Source organism: Anas acuta, chromosome 2, assembly GCF_963932015.1.
Source record: "Anas acuta chromosome 2, bAnaAcu1.1, whole genome shotgun sequence".
Classification (NCBI taxonomy): domain Eukaryota; kingdom Metazoa; phylum Chordata; class Aves; order Anseriformes; family Anatidae; genus Anas; species Anas acuta.
In genome coordinates this window covers 65,980,465-65,993,799 of record NC_088980.1, presented here as the reverse complement: position 1 = coordinate 65,993,799, position 13,335 = coordinate 65,980,465, and positions in this window count along the sequence as shown.

Below are 13,335 nucleotides of genomic sequence, written 5' to 3'. Positions count from 1 at the left end.
GGAAATGATTGTATTTGAGTATATAGTAAACATGTTCCAAAAGGCATGTTTGGTGGGGGAGGATTTATTTTATTTTTTCTAACTCAGACAATAGATTTGATATAAAAAAATTTGTGGGATGTTTTTGGAAAGTCAAATGAAATGCAAATGTTAATGTATGGTAGGCTTTAAGTAGTAATGGAGATTCAGGTTTGTGAGAAATGTTTTAATTATTAATAATTGGTTATCTTTCAAACACCATCTGTTGTTCACTGTTATGTTACTAGAAGTAACCTATGCCACCAGTCTGATTCCTGGCTTGTGTTATTTAAAAATATTATAGCAAGAAATAAGGAGAATATGAATTCAGCTAATAACATCTTTTGAAGCCAACAGGACCACATTTTACAAGTAGATGATTTCTATCACAATTTCATATTCTTATACCATTTTAAAATTAATTCTTGATTAGCAATAACCTCAGAGAGGAGTATTTAAAAAAAAAAAAAAAAAACTAGCCAAGCTTTTATATATAAACAAACACAATGAGAAATTACATGATCTCCCATTACATGCTCTATTGAGAAAAATTCCTAAGTCTTACCACAAAATCACAAGATGGTATATGTTGCAAGGGACCTCTGGAAGTCATCTGGTCCAGCCAGGGACACCTAGAACTGCTTGTTCAGGACTATGTCCAGATTGCTTTTGAGTAGATCAGAGGAGGGAGACTCCACAACTTCTTTTGGCAACCTGTACGAGTGCCTCCTGATGTTCAGAGGGAACTTCCCATGTTTCAATCTGTGCCCATTGCCTCTTGTCCTATCACTGGGCACTGCTAAAAAGAGCTTGGTTCTATCCTGTTTGTACCCTCCCTTAAGGTATTCAAATACATTGGCAAAATTCTCCTTTCAGCCTTCTTTTCTCCTGGCTGAATAGCTCTGGGTCTCTCAGCTTTTTCTCACAGAAGCAATGCTCCAGTGGTTTCATGATCTTTGTGGTCCTTCATTGTACTCTCTCCAGTAGTTCCATGTCTTGTACCGGGTAGCCTAGAACAGGAGAAAGTACTCTAGGTGTACCTTCACCAGGACTGAGTAGAGGGGAAGGATCTCTTCCCTCACCTTGCTAGCAATGTGTGCTAATGCAGTGCAGGTTACTCCTGCAGTTTTTTCAAGCAGTAGCACTTTGCTGACTTGTATTCAATTTGGTGTCCACCAGGACATCCAGGTTCTTTTCTGCCAATCTGTTTTCCAGCTGGGTTGGCCATCAGCCTGGGGTTGTTCCTCCCCAGTTGCAGGACTTTGCACTTTTCATTGAAGTGCATGAGACTTGTCAGCCCATTTCTCCGGCCTATCGGATGTCCCTCCAGATGGTAGTATGGAGCACTAGCCATTCCTCCCAGTCACCTTGCAAAGTTCTGGAGGAGCCTGTCCTATCATTCAGATTACTAATGAAGAAGTTGAAGAGGACTCAGTCAATACTGGGACTCAGTATTGACTAGTATACCACTAGTTACTGACTTCCAACTAGACTTTGATGACAAATATGTTCACAAAAGTGGTTTTTGTTTTTGGTAAAATATACACAGCTGGCAAGAGTTTTTTTGTTGTTTTTGTTTTTACCACTAAAAAATAAGCTGCAAGAATAAGCACTCAGGCCAAAGCTAATGTGTGGACAAAAGCAGTATCTGAATTATGGAACTGGGATTCGGTGTTTTCTCTACAAGTCAAAATGCTTTCTGTGACTCCACAATGCAAGTTGTATAAAGCCTGAGTAGGCAACCTATTGGATAGGAACCTGATCTGATGCATAACCAGAACTCAGGTACTGTATGTAATAGAAACATCACTACTTTTTCTTTCTTTCTCTCTCTCTCTCTTTCTCTCTCTCTCTCTCTTTCTCTCTTTAAGGGAATGAGTGCTACATGAATTAATCTACAGAGACAAAAACATCTCCCATAAATAATGTTAAATGTTGGTGAGTGGACACAGACTCTTGTGGGATTGCATAGATCTTCACTCTGTTTTACTGTCCAAGTGACATGATCTTATCTCAGAATTTACATCTGCACTATTATAGAAAGTTTTGTTATTGTATTTAAGCTCTTCTTTACACCCACTCCCCCAAATATCTCTGAATACAATATCCTTAACATAGTTGCCTTCTTCAATCAATGTCCCTTTAGTCTACAAACCACACAGGCTGAAAACGGGAGAGTCAGGGTCCTAAGGCCTAGCTTTCCTTTTCCAGAAAGCTGGAAGACCAGAGGTTGCCTGGTTGCCTCTTTTTTTTTTTTTCCTTTTTTTTTTTTTCTCTCCCAGAAAGTAATTTTTGTTGTATTTGAAACACCTTCAGAACTGCAGAAGGAAAGCTTGAAGTTGGGCCTAGATTCAGTATTGCCATTAACATGCCCCTGTGACATGGTTGTCAGGATAACTGCACTCCCAATCATGTATTGTCCAGTCAATGGGCACAAATTAGAAGAATCTGTCTCCCTCTTCACTCTGTTCATTAGGTTTTTATACACATTGCTAAGACCACAACCACCCGCCCGAGACATCTTCTCCTCAACCTGGGACCCTCAACCTACCCTAATTATCTTTGTGGCTCTGTGCTAGAATCACTCTAGTAAGACCGTATATCTCCTGTACTGAGGAGCCCAGAATGATACTTCAGCTGTAGCTTCACCAAAGCTTAATAGAGAGGAAGGATCACCTCTCCTGATCTTCTAGCAAAGCTATCCTGAATGCAGCCCAGAATAATAATGGCCGCTTTTGATGAAAGGGTGTATCTTGTGGTTAACTTGGTATCAACCAGGATGCCAAGGGCTTTCACTGCAGAGCTTCTTTCCATCTAGTGGGCTCCCAGCATGTAATACTACATGGGGTTGTTCCTCCCCAGGTGCATGACTTTGTTCTTTTTCTTGGAGAATATCATGAGTTTCCTTTCTGCCCATTTCTCTAGCCTGTCCAGATCCCTCTGAATGGCAGGACACTTACCTGGTCTGTCACTCACTCCTCTCATTTTTGTAGCATCTGCAGGCTCTGCTGCATTTTCCAGATCATTAATGAAGATGCTGAACAGCATTGGATCCATCGTTTAGCCCTGAGGTACCATAAGTAACTTGCTTACAACTGGATTTAGCGCCACTGAACATAAACATCTGCTTAGGCCCAGACCTTCAGCCAGTTCTCAGTCCATCTCACTGTCTGCTAAGTATTTGTCATTGCTCAGGACCCCATTCAAACTCATTCTTCTTATGGGTTACTTGGTAGAGCGGGTTTACAATCAGACTGTAATTTGGAATGTGCATTCTCCAAAACCCCAAAACACCTAGGAAAGTTTGTGTTTCATTTTTGCTAGTTGGTAGAGACATAGCTGTTATTTTGTTGATCACATCCATTGGGATTTGACGACGTGCATCTTGCCATTTTATTCCTAAAAACTGGATCTCTTGTGCAGGTCCTTTGACTTTATTTTGTTTTATGGCAAAACTGGCTTTCAGAAGGATTTGGACTATTTTCTTTCCTTTCTTGAAAACTTCCTCTGCTGTGTCACCCCACACAATGATGTCATCGATGTACTGCAGGTGGTCAGGAGCTTCCCCCTGCTCCAGCGCAGATTGGATTAGTCCATGGCAAATGGTAGGTGCTGTGTTTCCACTCCTGGGGCAGCTGATTCCAAGTATATTGGACTCCCCTCCAAGGGAAAGCAAACTGTGGCCTGCACTCTGTTGCTAGAGGGATGGAGAAAAATGCATTAGCAATATCAGTTGTGGCGTACCACTTGGCTGCCTTCGATTCAAGTTCGTACTGGAGTTCCAGCATGTCTGGCACTGCAGCACTCGGTGGCGTGACTTCGTTCAGGCCATGATAGTCCAATGTTAGTCTCCACTCACCATTAGACTTTCGCACTGGCCATATGGGACTATTGAAAGGTGAATGAGTCTTGCTGATCACTCCTTGGCTCTCCAATTGACAAATTAGCTTATGGATGGGAATCAGGGAGTCTCAGTTAGTGCGGTATTGCTGCCGGTGCACAGTTGTGGTAGCGATTGGCACTTGCTGTTCTTCGACCCTCAGCAACCCCACAACAGAGGGGTCCTCTGAGAGACCAGGCAAGGTAGATAATTGTTTAATGCCCTCTGTCTCTAAGGCAGCTATACCAAAAGCCCACCGGAACCCTTTTGGGTCCTTGAAATATCCTCTTCTAAGATAGTCTATGCCAAGGATACATGGAGCATCCGGGCCAGTCACAATATGGTGCTTTTGCCACTCATTCCCAGTCAGACTCACTTCAGCCTCCAATACAGTCAACTGCTGAGATCCCCCTGTCACTCCATAAATACAAATGGGCTCTGGCCCTTTATAGCTTGATGGCATTGCAGTACATTGTGCACCGGTGTCTACTAAAGCCTTATACTTCTGTGCATCTGACATGCTAGGCCATCGAATCCACACAGTCCAATAAACTCGATTGTCCCTTTCCTCCCCCTGGCTGGAGGCAGGGCCCCCCTAATCCTGGTCAGAATCTTCTTCGTTTCTGTGTTTGAAGGACTGTCTGCTGGAAGTTGGAGCAGCAAACTTTTCAGAGAATCCCTTTTTTCCGATTGTTTTCTTTTGCAACTCATGTACCCGTGCCTCTAGGGTCACGTTAGATTTTCCATCCCATTTTCTCATGTCCTCTCCATGGTCTCGTAAGTAAAACCACAGGGTGGCACAGGGTGAGTACCCACCATATCATCGTCCTTGTGCGGATGAACACCTACCCCTGATAGCTGAAACACTGCTTTGTACAGGTGGGGAGGAAAATAATCTCTCTTCAAGTTGGTGAACCTTTTCAGAAAGTTTCTTCCAAGTGTTCTCTTTTGGTTGGTGGACACTGGTTTGTTCAGGCGGGGAGGAAGATAGATTCTCTTCAAGTTGGTGGAACTCTTCAGAAAGTTTCTCCACAGCTGAGACACAGGCCTGTAAGGAAGAGGAGAGACTTTCTTCGTACTGCCGAAGTTGTTTAGCCAATTTATCCACTGTGGGTTCCTCATCATCTTTCCAGGCCATTATTGCCAATGAGCTGGCATATGATGATGGTGCACTCCGTACAAACTTCCGTCACATGGGTCGTGTAGACCTGACTTCATCTGGATCTCTGGATGTTTGTCTGAGGTCTGGGTCCTCATAAATCACTTCCCATACGGCTAATTCCCTCAGGTACTGGATTCCCTTCTCCATAGTGGTCCACTTGCCTGGTAGACATACAAGTTCTTCCTTGAAGGGATACCTTTCCCTCACAGCTGAGAGGAGACACCTCCAGAGGCTGTGGGATTGTGCTCCATCTGCAATTGCTTTGTCAATGCCTGCGTCTCTAGCAAGGGATCCCAGTCATCTGGCTTCCCTGCCGTCTAATTCCACACAATTGGCCCCAGTGTCCCAGCATCGGAGCAGCCAGGTGACAAGCTGCTCACCTATACAACAACCAAAATCTTTTTGCACATCTCGTAGCTCATGCTGGTATACATGTAGGTTTCGGGTAGTTACTGTTGATTTTTCAGCATCCTCATCTTCCTCCTCCTGAATCCCTGATGGCCCAGCATCGTTGTCTCTATACCTAGATTTGGCAGAAGACTCTCTGCGTTCTAAACAAACTGAATCTCTATACCATTTTTTCACCTTCTCTACAGGGGCAACTCACACTGCTACAGCTCATTTCTCTGACCCAGCCACAGGAGCTGGAGTGGCTGCAGGAGCTGGAACTGGAGCGGCTGCAGGAGCTGGAGCGGCTGCAGAGTCCATCATAGGGGACACAGTGGCCGTTGGATCTGTCACAGGACTTGGAGTGGCCACAGGGTCTGTCACTAAGTTGATAGCAGTATCAATTGCAGCTCAATAGGCATGAGCCAGGCCCCACCCAGCACGTTACAAAGATTTGTGTCACTTTGGAACTGCCAGAGTCATGACACCTTTTTTTCAAGCATTCTGCCAGTTTTTTAGGATTTTGCAGTTGTTCATGGGTGAATTTCCAAAACACTGGGGGTGCCCACTGCTCTAGATGCCTGCCCATATCCTCCCATACTCCCTGCCACTCACAACTATACTGCCTCCAGGCAGATCTCTGGATAAGATTCCTAAGTAGTTGTTTAACTTTAAGCAAAACTTGAAGCACATTCAGGAGGCATAACAACAAGACAATAACAACAAGGTCAGAGTATCCCAAGGATATTCAATACCTTGGAGAGCTATTGTAACAAGTTCGGAGGATGAGAGGGTGGTGAAGGAGAAAGGGAGAGTGAACGAGTAAGAAAAAATACCTTCCCCTTTCCCCTCCACACATTGACTCCCTGATGAAAAAAGGCAACAGGTACAATTGCTAATAGTTTCCGAGATATGGTTTCCTTAAGTATAGAGTCGACGACGTTACTGAGTACAAATACCAAGTTAGAGTCATGACCAGATATTTCATCGTCTCATAAGCCACTGTTACAACACACAGTACCATAATGATCTTAACCCATGGCCTGGAGAGGATAAACAACATGACAGAGAGCACATACGGAAAATAATGTGCTATAATACTCAATTTGGAAAACAGGCGCAGCAGACTTGAGATTAAAGCAATCAGCATTATGACAAGTAACCATTAAGCAGGTCTAATACTTATACCAATTTTAGTTTAACACACTCTGGTCAGATCTGCTGTTATCTCAACCTTTTGGGCCCCACATTGGGCGCCAAAAAGACTGTTGTGGTTTAACCCGGCTGGCAGCTAAACACCACACAGCCGTTCGCTCACCCTCCTCCCTCCCTCTCTAGGATGGAGGAGAGAAACGGGAAGGTGAAGCCTATGAGTTGAGATAAAGACAGTTTAATAAGACAGGAAGATAATAATAATAATAATAACAACTATAATAATAACAATGATGATAATAGTACTACTAATAATAATGTGTACAAACAAGTGATGCACAATGCAATCGCTCACCACCCGCTGACCGATGCCCAGCCTAACCACGAGCAGTCCGGCCCCCTCCCCTGGCTTGCCACACCTATATATTGTTTAGCATGACGTCAGATGGTATGGAATACCCCTTTGGCTAGTTTGGGTCACCTGTCCTGGGTCTGTCGCCTCCCAGCTCTTGCTGCACCCCAAGCCTGCCCGTTGGCAGGACAGAGCAAGAAGCTGAGATGTCCTTGGCTTAGTATAAGCACTGCTCTGCAACAATTGAAACATCTGGGTGTTATCAGCACTCTTCTCATCCTGAGCCAAAACATAGCATTCTACCAGCTACTAGAAAGAAAATTAACTCTGTTCTAACTGAAACCAGGACACATCCTTAAATTGTTACCTTCTCTAAGAAGATGTTATGGAAGACAGCGTCAAAAGAATTTCTAAAGTTAAACAATATGCACTTCATCCACCCCACTATGCACCTCATTGTGAAAGCTATCATGTTGTTTAAGCATGGTTTCCCCTTTGTTACTCCACATTGACTACTCTTCATCACCTTCTTGTCCTGAGGTAGTTTGCTGTTTTGATTTTGTTTTTTTTTTTTTTTTTTTAAATCTATAGGGATAGAATGCCAGGACGTAGCAGAAATGTTGGTAGTTGAACTAGTAAAGCTAGTAATATAGGCTTGTTATAAATGAAGTATCAACTCAATCTGAATTTTGTAATATTTATAAAACAAATATTTATAAAAGGTATAAAAGGCAAGTAAACAGCACTGGGTGTGCGGGGAGTCTACACTCCACCAACACATGGCTTTTACATACTAAACCCAAGTATGCCTATACACACGTACAATCAGGAAAGATAACACACAATCCTTTAAGTTCCATGACTTAACAGCCTCCACTTTCCAGTCCTTTTCTTGATTACAAACAAGTCTCCATTTTCCATTCCTTTTGAACAGTATGTCTCACTTTAAGTTGTCAAGCAACTCGGTCTTTGGGCCTTACATATCCCATTCTTCCCAGGTGGAAGAAAAGCATATCCATCTCCTTTTCAAGGCCAATGAGGCCTGAGTCAAAAGGCACGTCCAGGTCAACAGGGGGCGTAACAGCAAAGGCCTGTGATGGCTGTAGCAGTGGGGGGGCCCATGCCGTAGCAGAAGGATCAGTAAAGGAGCCCGCAGCTCCCTCACTATCTGGCAAGGCACACGTTTGTGATTGTGGCTCCACATGGCTCTTTAAGGCCTCAGAGATTGCTCGCCAGGTGCCGAGCAATCCCACTGCAACCTTGTCATTTTTAGTTGCAGAGTCCCACACCTTGACCTCAATTTGGTCCCATGTACCAGGATCATAAGCTGTCCGATTGTTAAGAAGGAGAATAAGCTGTAAGGTTACCAGGACAGTCTTTGTTCCTAAGGACGTATGATTCCCCATAATGCGCAACTGCTTACCATTGAGGGGCAGTTGTGTGCACAGGTCTGCTTCTCTCAGCTCGAGCTTCTTCCCAGCTCCGGTGCACCTATTTCCAGCAACTTTCTGTATGAGCTTCTCTGAGCAGTTTGCTGAGTTTGGCCGAACCTATCTTCATGAGGCGATCAATGCGCCTGTTCCCGTCCTGGTCTCCATTCTGCTAGCCTGTTCCTTTTCATTCCTTCTTTCTGCTTCTTTATTGATGACATAACTTCATCACATCGCATTGCCTTTTTTTTTTTTTTTTTTTTTTTTTATCTTGAGGGCAGGCTCCCCTCTTATACCCTTCTCTCCACAGCAGTTCTTTTCAAAACAACGTTTCATTGATCAAACAACTTTGAATATAACAACTACAGTAAACACCCAGAAGCATCCATGCCTTAACAGCTGGAGAACAAGAGAACCATCTGGAGAACAAGCATGGAGTCTCCTGAATCACCCTTCTTTGTTCTCTCTAAACTCTTTTACATTCCTGATGGCCTTATCATTAAGAGTCTAATGTTATCTCAACCACGGAGCCTTCCAACCCCCGTGGCCACACTCCCAAATCTCCCCCTTCTTTATTAATATCAACCATTTTCTTGTCACGAATTACCACTCCATATATAACAGGCTTAAAAATACAAAACAAAACAAACAAACAAAACACCTTGAACTTTTAAGGGTCATGAAAAAAGTCTGTCAGGTACAAAGCATATCTTACATGAAAGTATTCTCATTGTGCATAACCTCAATATATACTCCATAATCCATCTAACAGTGCTGGAAGGAAATGAGTTCTGAGCAGCTGTTGTCTAACATTTGATTCTACTTGCTAGATTGTCTTGCTGCTACTCCCCGAGACTGCAAGAAGGTAGGGCAGAATGAAGTTCCTCCTCTACATGTTTGAAACAAACAAAACTAGAAAGGGGAAGCATGCATCTCAACAGCTGCCCATTCATGTCCACATCTCTCTACTCACATTTCAGGCTATCTTGACATCTACGTAAAAAACAAAAACAGGGTATCCCTATGCTGCCATTTTGTGCTTGGACTGTGTTCAGCACTATATTGCAGGAGTAACATATGACAATTCAGATACGCTGCCACTATTACTAGGGATTTTTATTACTGGGAATAGAAAACAATGAAACATTCTTTGTACTTAGTAGTTTGTCTTACAAAGAAGCTGAATTATAAGACTGGATGCTAATTTTGCAGGAGAAAAAGCCTCAGAAGCAGTCTTATGAAGATCAGGATGTCCAGCTCTCTATATGCTTATGAGATGAACTGGACACCTGTTCAATGCATGTGCAGCCAGTTTCTTCAGTGGAATACTGTGGGGAACAATATCAAATGTTTTACTGCAATCCAGGTAGACAACATCTACAGTCTTTACTGAGTCATCTTGTCATAGAAGGAGGTGAAGTTAGTCAGGAAGAACTAACCCATCATAAATCCATGCTGGCTGCATCTGATCAATTGATTTTCCTGTATGTATTGCGTGATGACGTTCAAGCTGATTGATAAGCTTCCCCGGTACTGAGGTCAGACTGACAAGCCCATGGTTCCCTAAATCCTCCTTTCTACTCTTCTTGTAGAGTGGTGTCACATTTGCTAACCTCCAGTCAACTGGGACCTCTCTGGTTAGCCAGGACTGTTGGTAGATTATTGAAAGTGGCTTGGTGAGCACTTCTGCCAGCTCCTTCAATACCCTCAAATGAATGCTGTCAGGCCCCATAGACTTGTGAAGGTTCAGATGGTGTAATACGTCACTTCTATATTCCTGTTGGATTGTAGGAGCTTCATCTCATTCCCTGTCACCACCTTCCAACTCGGGGGGCTGTGTACCCTGAGAACAATTGGCCATACTAATAAATACTGAGGCAAAAAAGGCATTTCGTTCCTCAGCCTTATCCTCAGCTTTCATCCCAATCTTTCCCCTCACATCCAATAAAAAGGATGTAGATTCTTCTTGTTCCTCCTTTTGCTGTTAATGTATTTATGAAATGTATGTGGTAATGTGTAAATGTTTAATGTATAATCTACAAAAGCATTTTTGTTGTCTTCTACTGCAGTAGACAAATTGAATTCTAGCTGATCTTTGGACCTCCTAATTCTCTCGCTACACAAGGTGAAGGAGAAAAATCATGAAACTGTAAAAGCATGGCTTTTGTTTGTTTTTAACAGAAAGAACTTCTTTTCCATATTTAAGTTATTATTAAAATGATCTTTGTTAATCTGCTAGTTGTACTCTGTCATAAGACTTTCCTGTGATCAGTTCTATTTTTTTTTGTCATAGCGTAATAATAATAAAAATACTTTGTCAAATTATATTTCAGTCCAGAAATTAAAGATTTTAGAGCCTCTAGTTGCTGACAGAATTGATGGAGTGCATCAATGAGTTTTAATTTTGTTGATTATACAGTACAGGAGCATTTCAAGATTCTTTAAGGTTTCCTTGCTACACTGCTAGCTATATCTGGGGCTGATATATACAAATTCTTAAGAAAATAACTTCCAAACAATAAAATGACAATCAATTTAGGTGGGGTGGCAAAAGTCATGATGGATGCTAAGAATCTCACGTAAATGTGTAGCTATAGGTCTTAAGTTAGCATTTCTAATGAAAAGAGATATAGCTAGTAATAAGTTTGCATACAACTGCTTTTAACTTATTAACTTAGTGTTTCACTAATCCTTAAATGAATGAGATTTTGAAATTTGAAAATGAAAGGGAAGGGGAAATTTTTAAAAACTTATACTCATGAATTTCAGAGTATTTTTGCTTTAAGCATTTTCCAGAAAGTAGAAAAAAAGTCCTTGTTCAACTGTAATTTTAGATCAACTACGTTATGTTATTTGACTTAAAAATATTTAGGTATGTTTTAGATAACATTAAGGTCTGCTGTTTATATTTAAATAAAAATGTCAACTTAAAGCAAAGTTCACATTTTATGAATTGTTCTGTCACTCCATTTTCCATCAAATGAAATGCCAGTCTTTTAAACAAATATGCTCCTTCTCTCATTCCCTTAAATTATCAGTTTTCTAAGGTCTAACAGTGAGAAAACTCTGTATTTTTCCTGAAGCTCTAGATGGGGAAAGTTGATTTTCCTTGTAGAAATGGTGGAATTTTTGTGAAGTGATAATTTTTAAAATCATTTTTAGATTGTGACACTCTATTACTGTAGTTAAGATTTAGAACATGTTTTACCATGAAAATAATTTGTTTTCAAAGCTTGACAAAGGATATGGAGCTTAGCTTTTTTTAATATATATATTTTTTTTCTTTAAACTGTGTGCTAAAGGAAAAAGTTATCCCTTAGGAACAAGTAATCTGTATTTTCTTTCTTTTAACCAATGCTGTATTTTGAAAGGAACCCGGTAGGAAACATAATAACTTTGCACAAAACAATAAAGCAATACGTATTTGTAGTAAGATCAGAAAAGTTAATGTGTAAGTTCCTCTCCTTTCCCTGATTTTTTTTCTTTTCCTTTTTTTTTTTTTTTTTTTTTTTCCTTCTTTATCCTGCTGCTATCATGATTCTGAGAAAACTCTAATCAAATCTAATCTATCACAATCAAATTTGGGTAATTCTGATTCTGCATGTCTTCTGCTACTAGAAAGGAACATGGGCTGTGATGAAAAATTCTGTTAAGAGAAACATTATTACAGTCTACACTCTATGAGGTAGGGGAAATACTTGAAAATATTGTAGCATCAGCCGCATATTAAACATTAGGTGAGTATTCTCCACTGGGCTACTTACTACCCCTCATTTTTTGTTAATCTGGATTGCATTCATTTTTGCATTCAAAACTAGTCTCATTTAAAACCGTACCTTTCTTAATCTGTTTTTCAGTTGCAGGGTAGGGAATCTTTCTGAGGCAGCTAAAGTTTCATAAAGGGTAGATTTCCTGTGTCCTCATGGTGAAAGAGAAAACTTGGGATAAAACAACAACAACAACATGATTTTGGTTTGCCCTCTCAAAAGAGATTACAAATGCCATACCCTACTATAAAACCTATACCTGTACTGCAGCCAAACTCAATCCTAATGTGAAGAGGCCTTACAGCATTTATGCAGTGGTGGGTCATGCCTTAGGATACCAAAATAATGATATAAACTAGTTTAAAAATTATTATTCCAGTGTCTTAATGCAAATGTATACATAGACTTTTAAAAAGTCAGCTATATAACTATCTTGCATTTGAAAGATTGAGGCACCACTGCTCATTAATTCAATCTTATTTCTTTTCTTCCTCATCTCTGCAGAAGGATTATTTTATTTCCAGTACTTTAGCACAGCAATTACCAAGTTATGGTCCACTTAGATATGGTGGACTCTGGTCTGATTGGACTCTGGTTATAAATTCAGAAGTGAGGATGCATGACAGTTCATTAGACTTCTGCCAACTCCTGAACGGTCTCTTTTTAAATATTTCTGAGTAGATTTCTCACTGGTGCATCTCTACTGTGTCAACCCTAGACCTGGTCCTAACCAGATAGTGAGGTGGGAGACGCAGGGTTTTGTGGAACACCTACTCCACTGCACAATCCAGCCCATTCCTTTCTAGTTAATTATTTTTAATTGTTTATTATTTGTCAACAAGCACAATTTATGACAAAACGGGCAGCCAGGATCAGAAGGATCAGAACCTTACAGAGCCTGGCAGGACACAAGTAACTGATGCTCCGTGGTTTCTTAATTTCCCTCCTGAAGGGAGCATAGGATACGAGGAATGGCAGAAACTGCTACACCTGGCCTCAACTCTCGTACTACCCGATGCAGGTTAACGCACGCACGCCCCCGCCCCGTCTCTCTTAGCTCCTAGCCGTGGGAGCGGTAAGGAAGTTACCTCCTCCCGCTCGCGCGGCCTCCTCCCACCTCTCCCTGGCCACCTGCTGCTGAGCACTGGGTAATAAGCAGGGAGGAGAAGAGAAACCCTGCTGGCAAT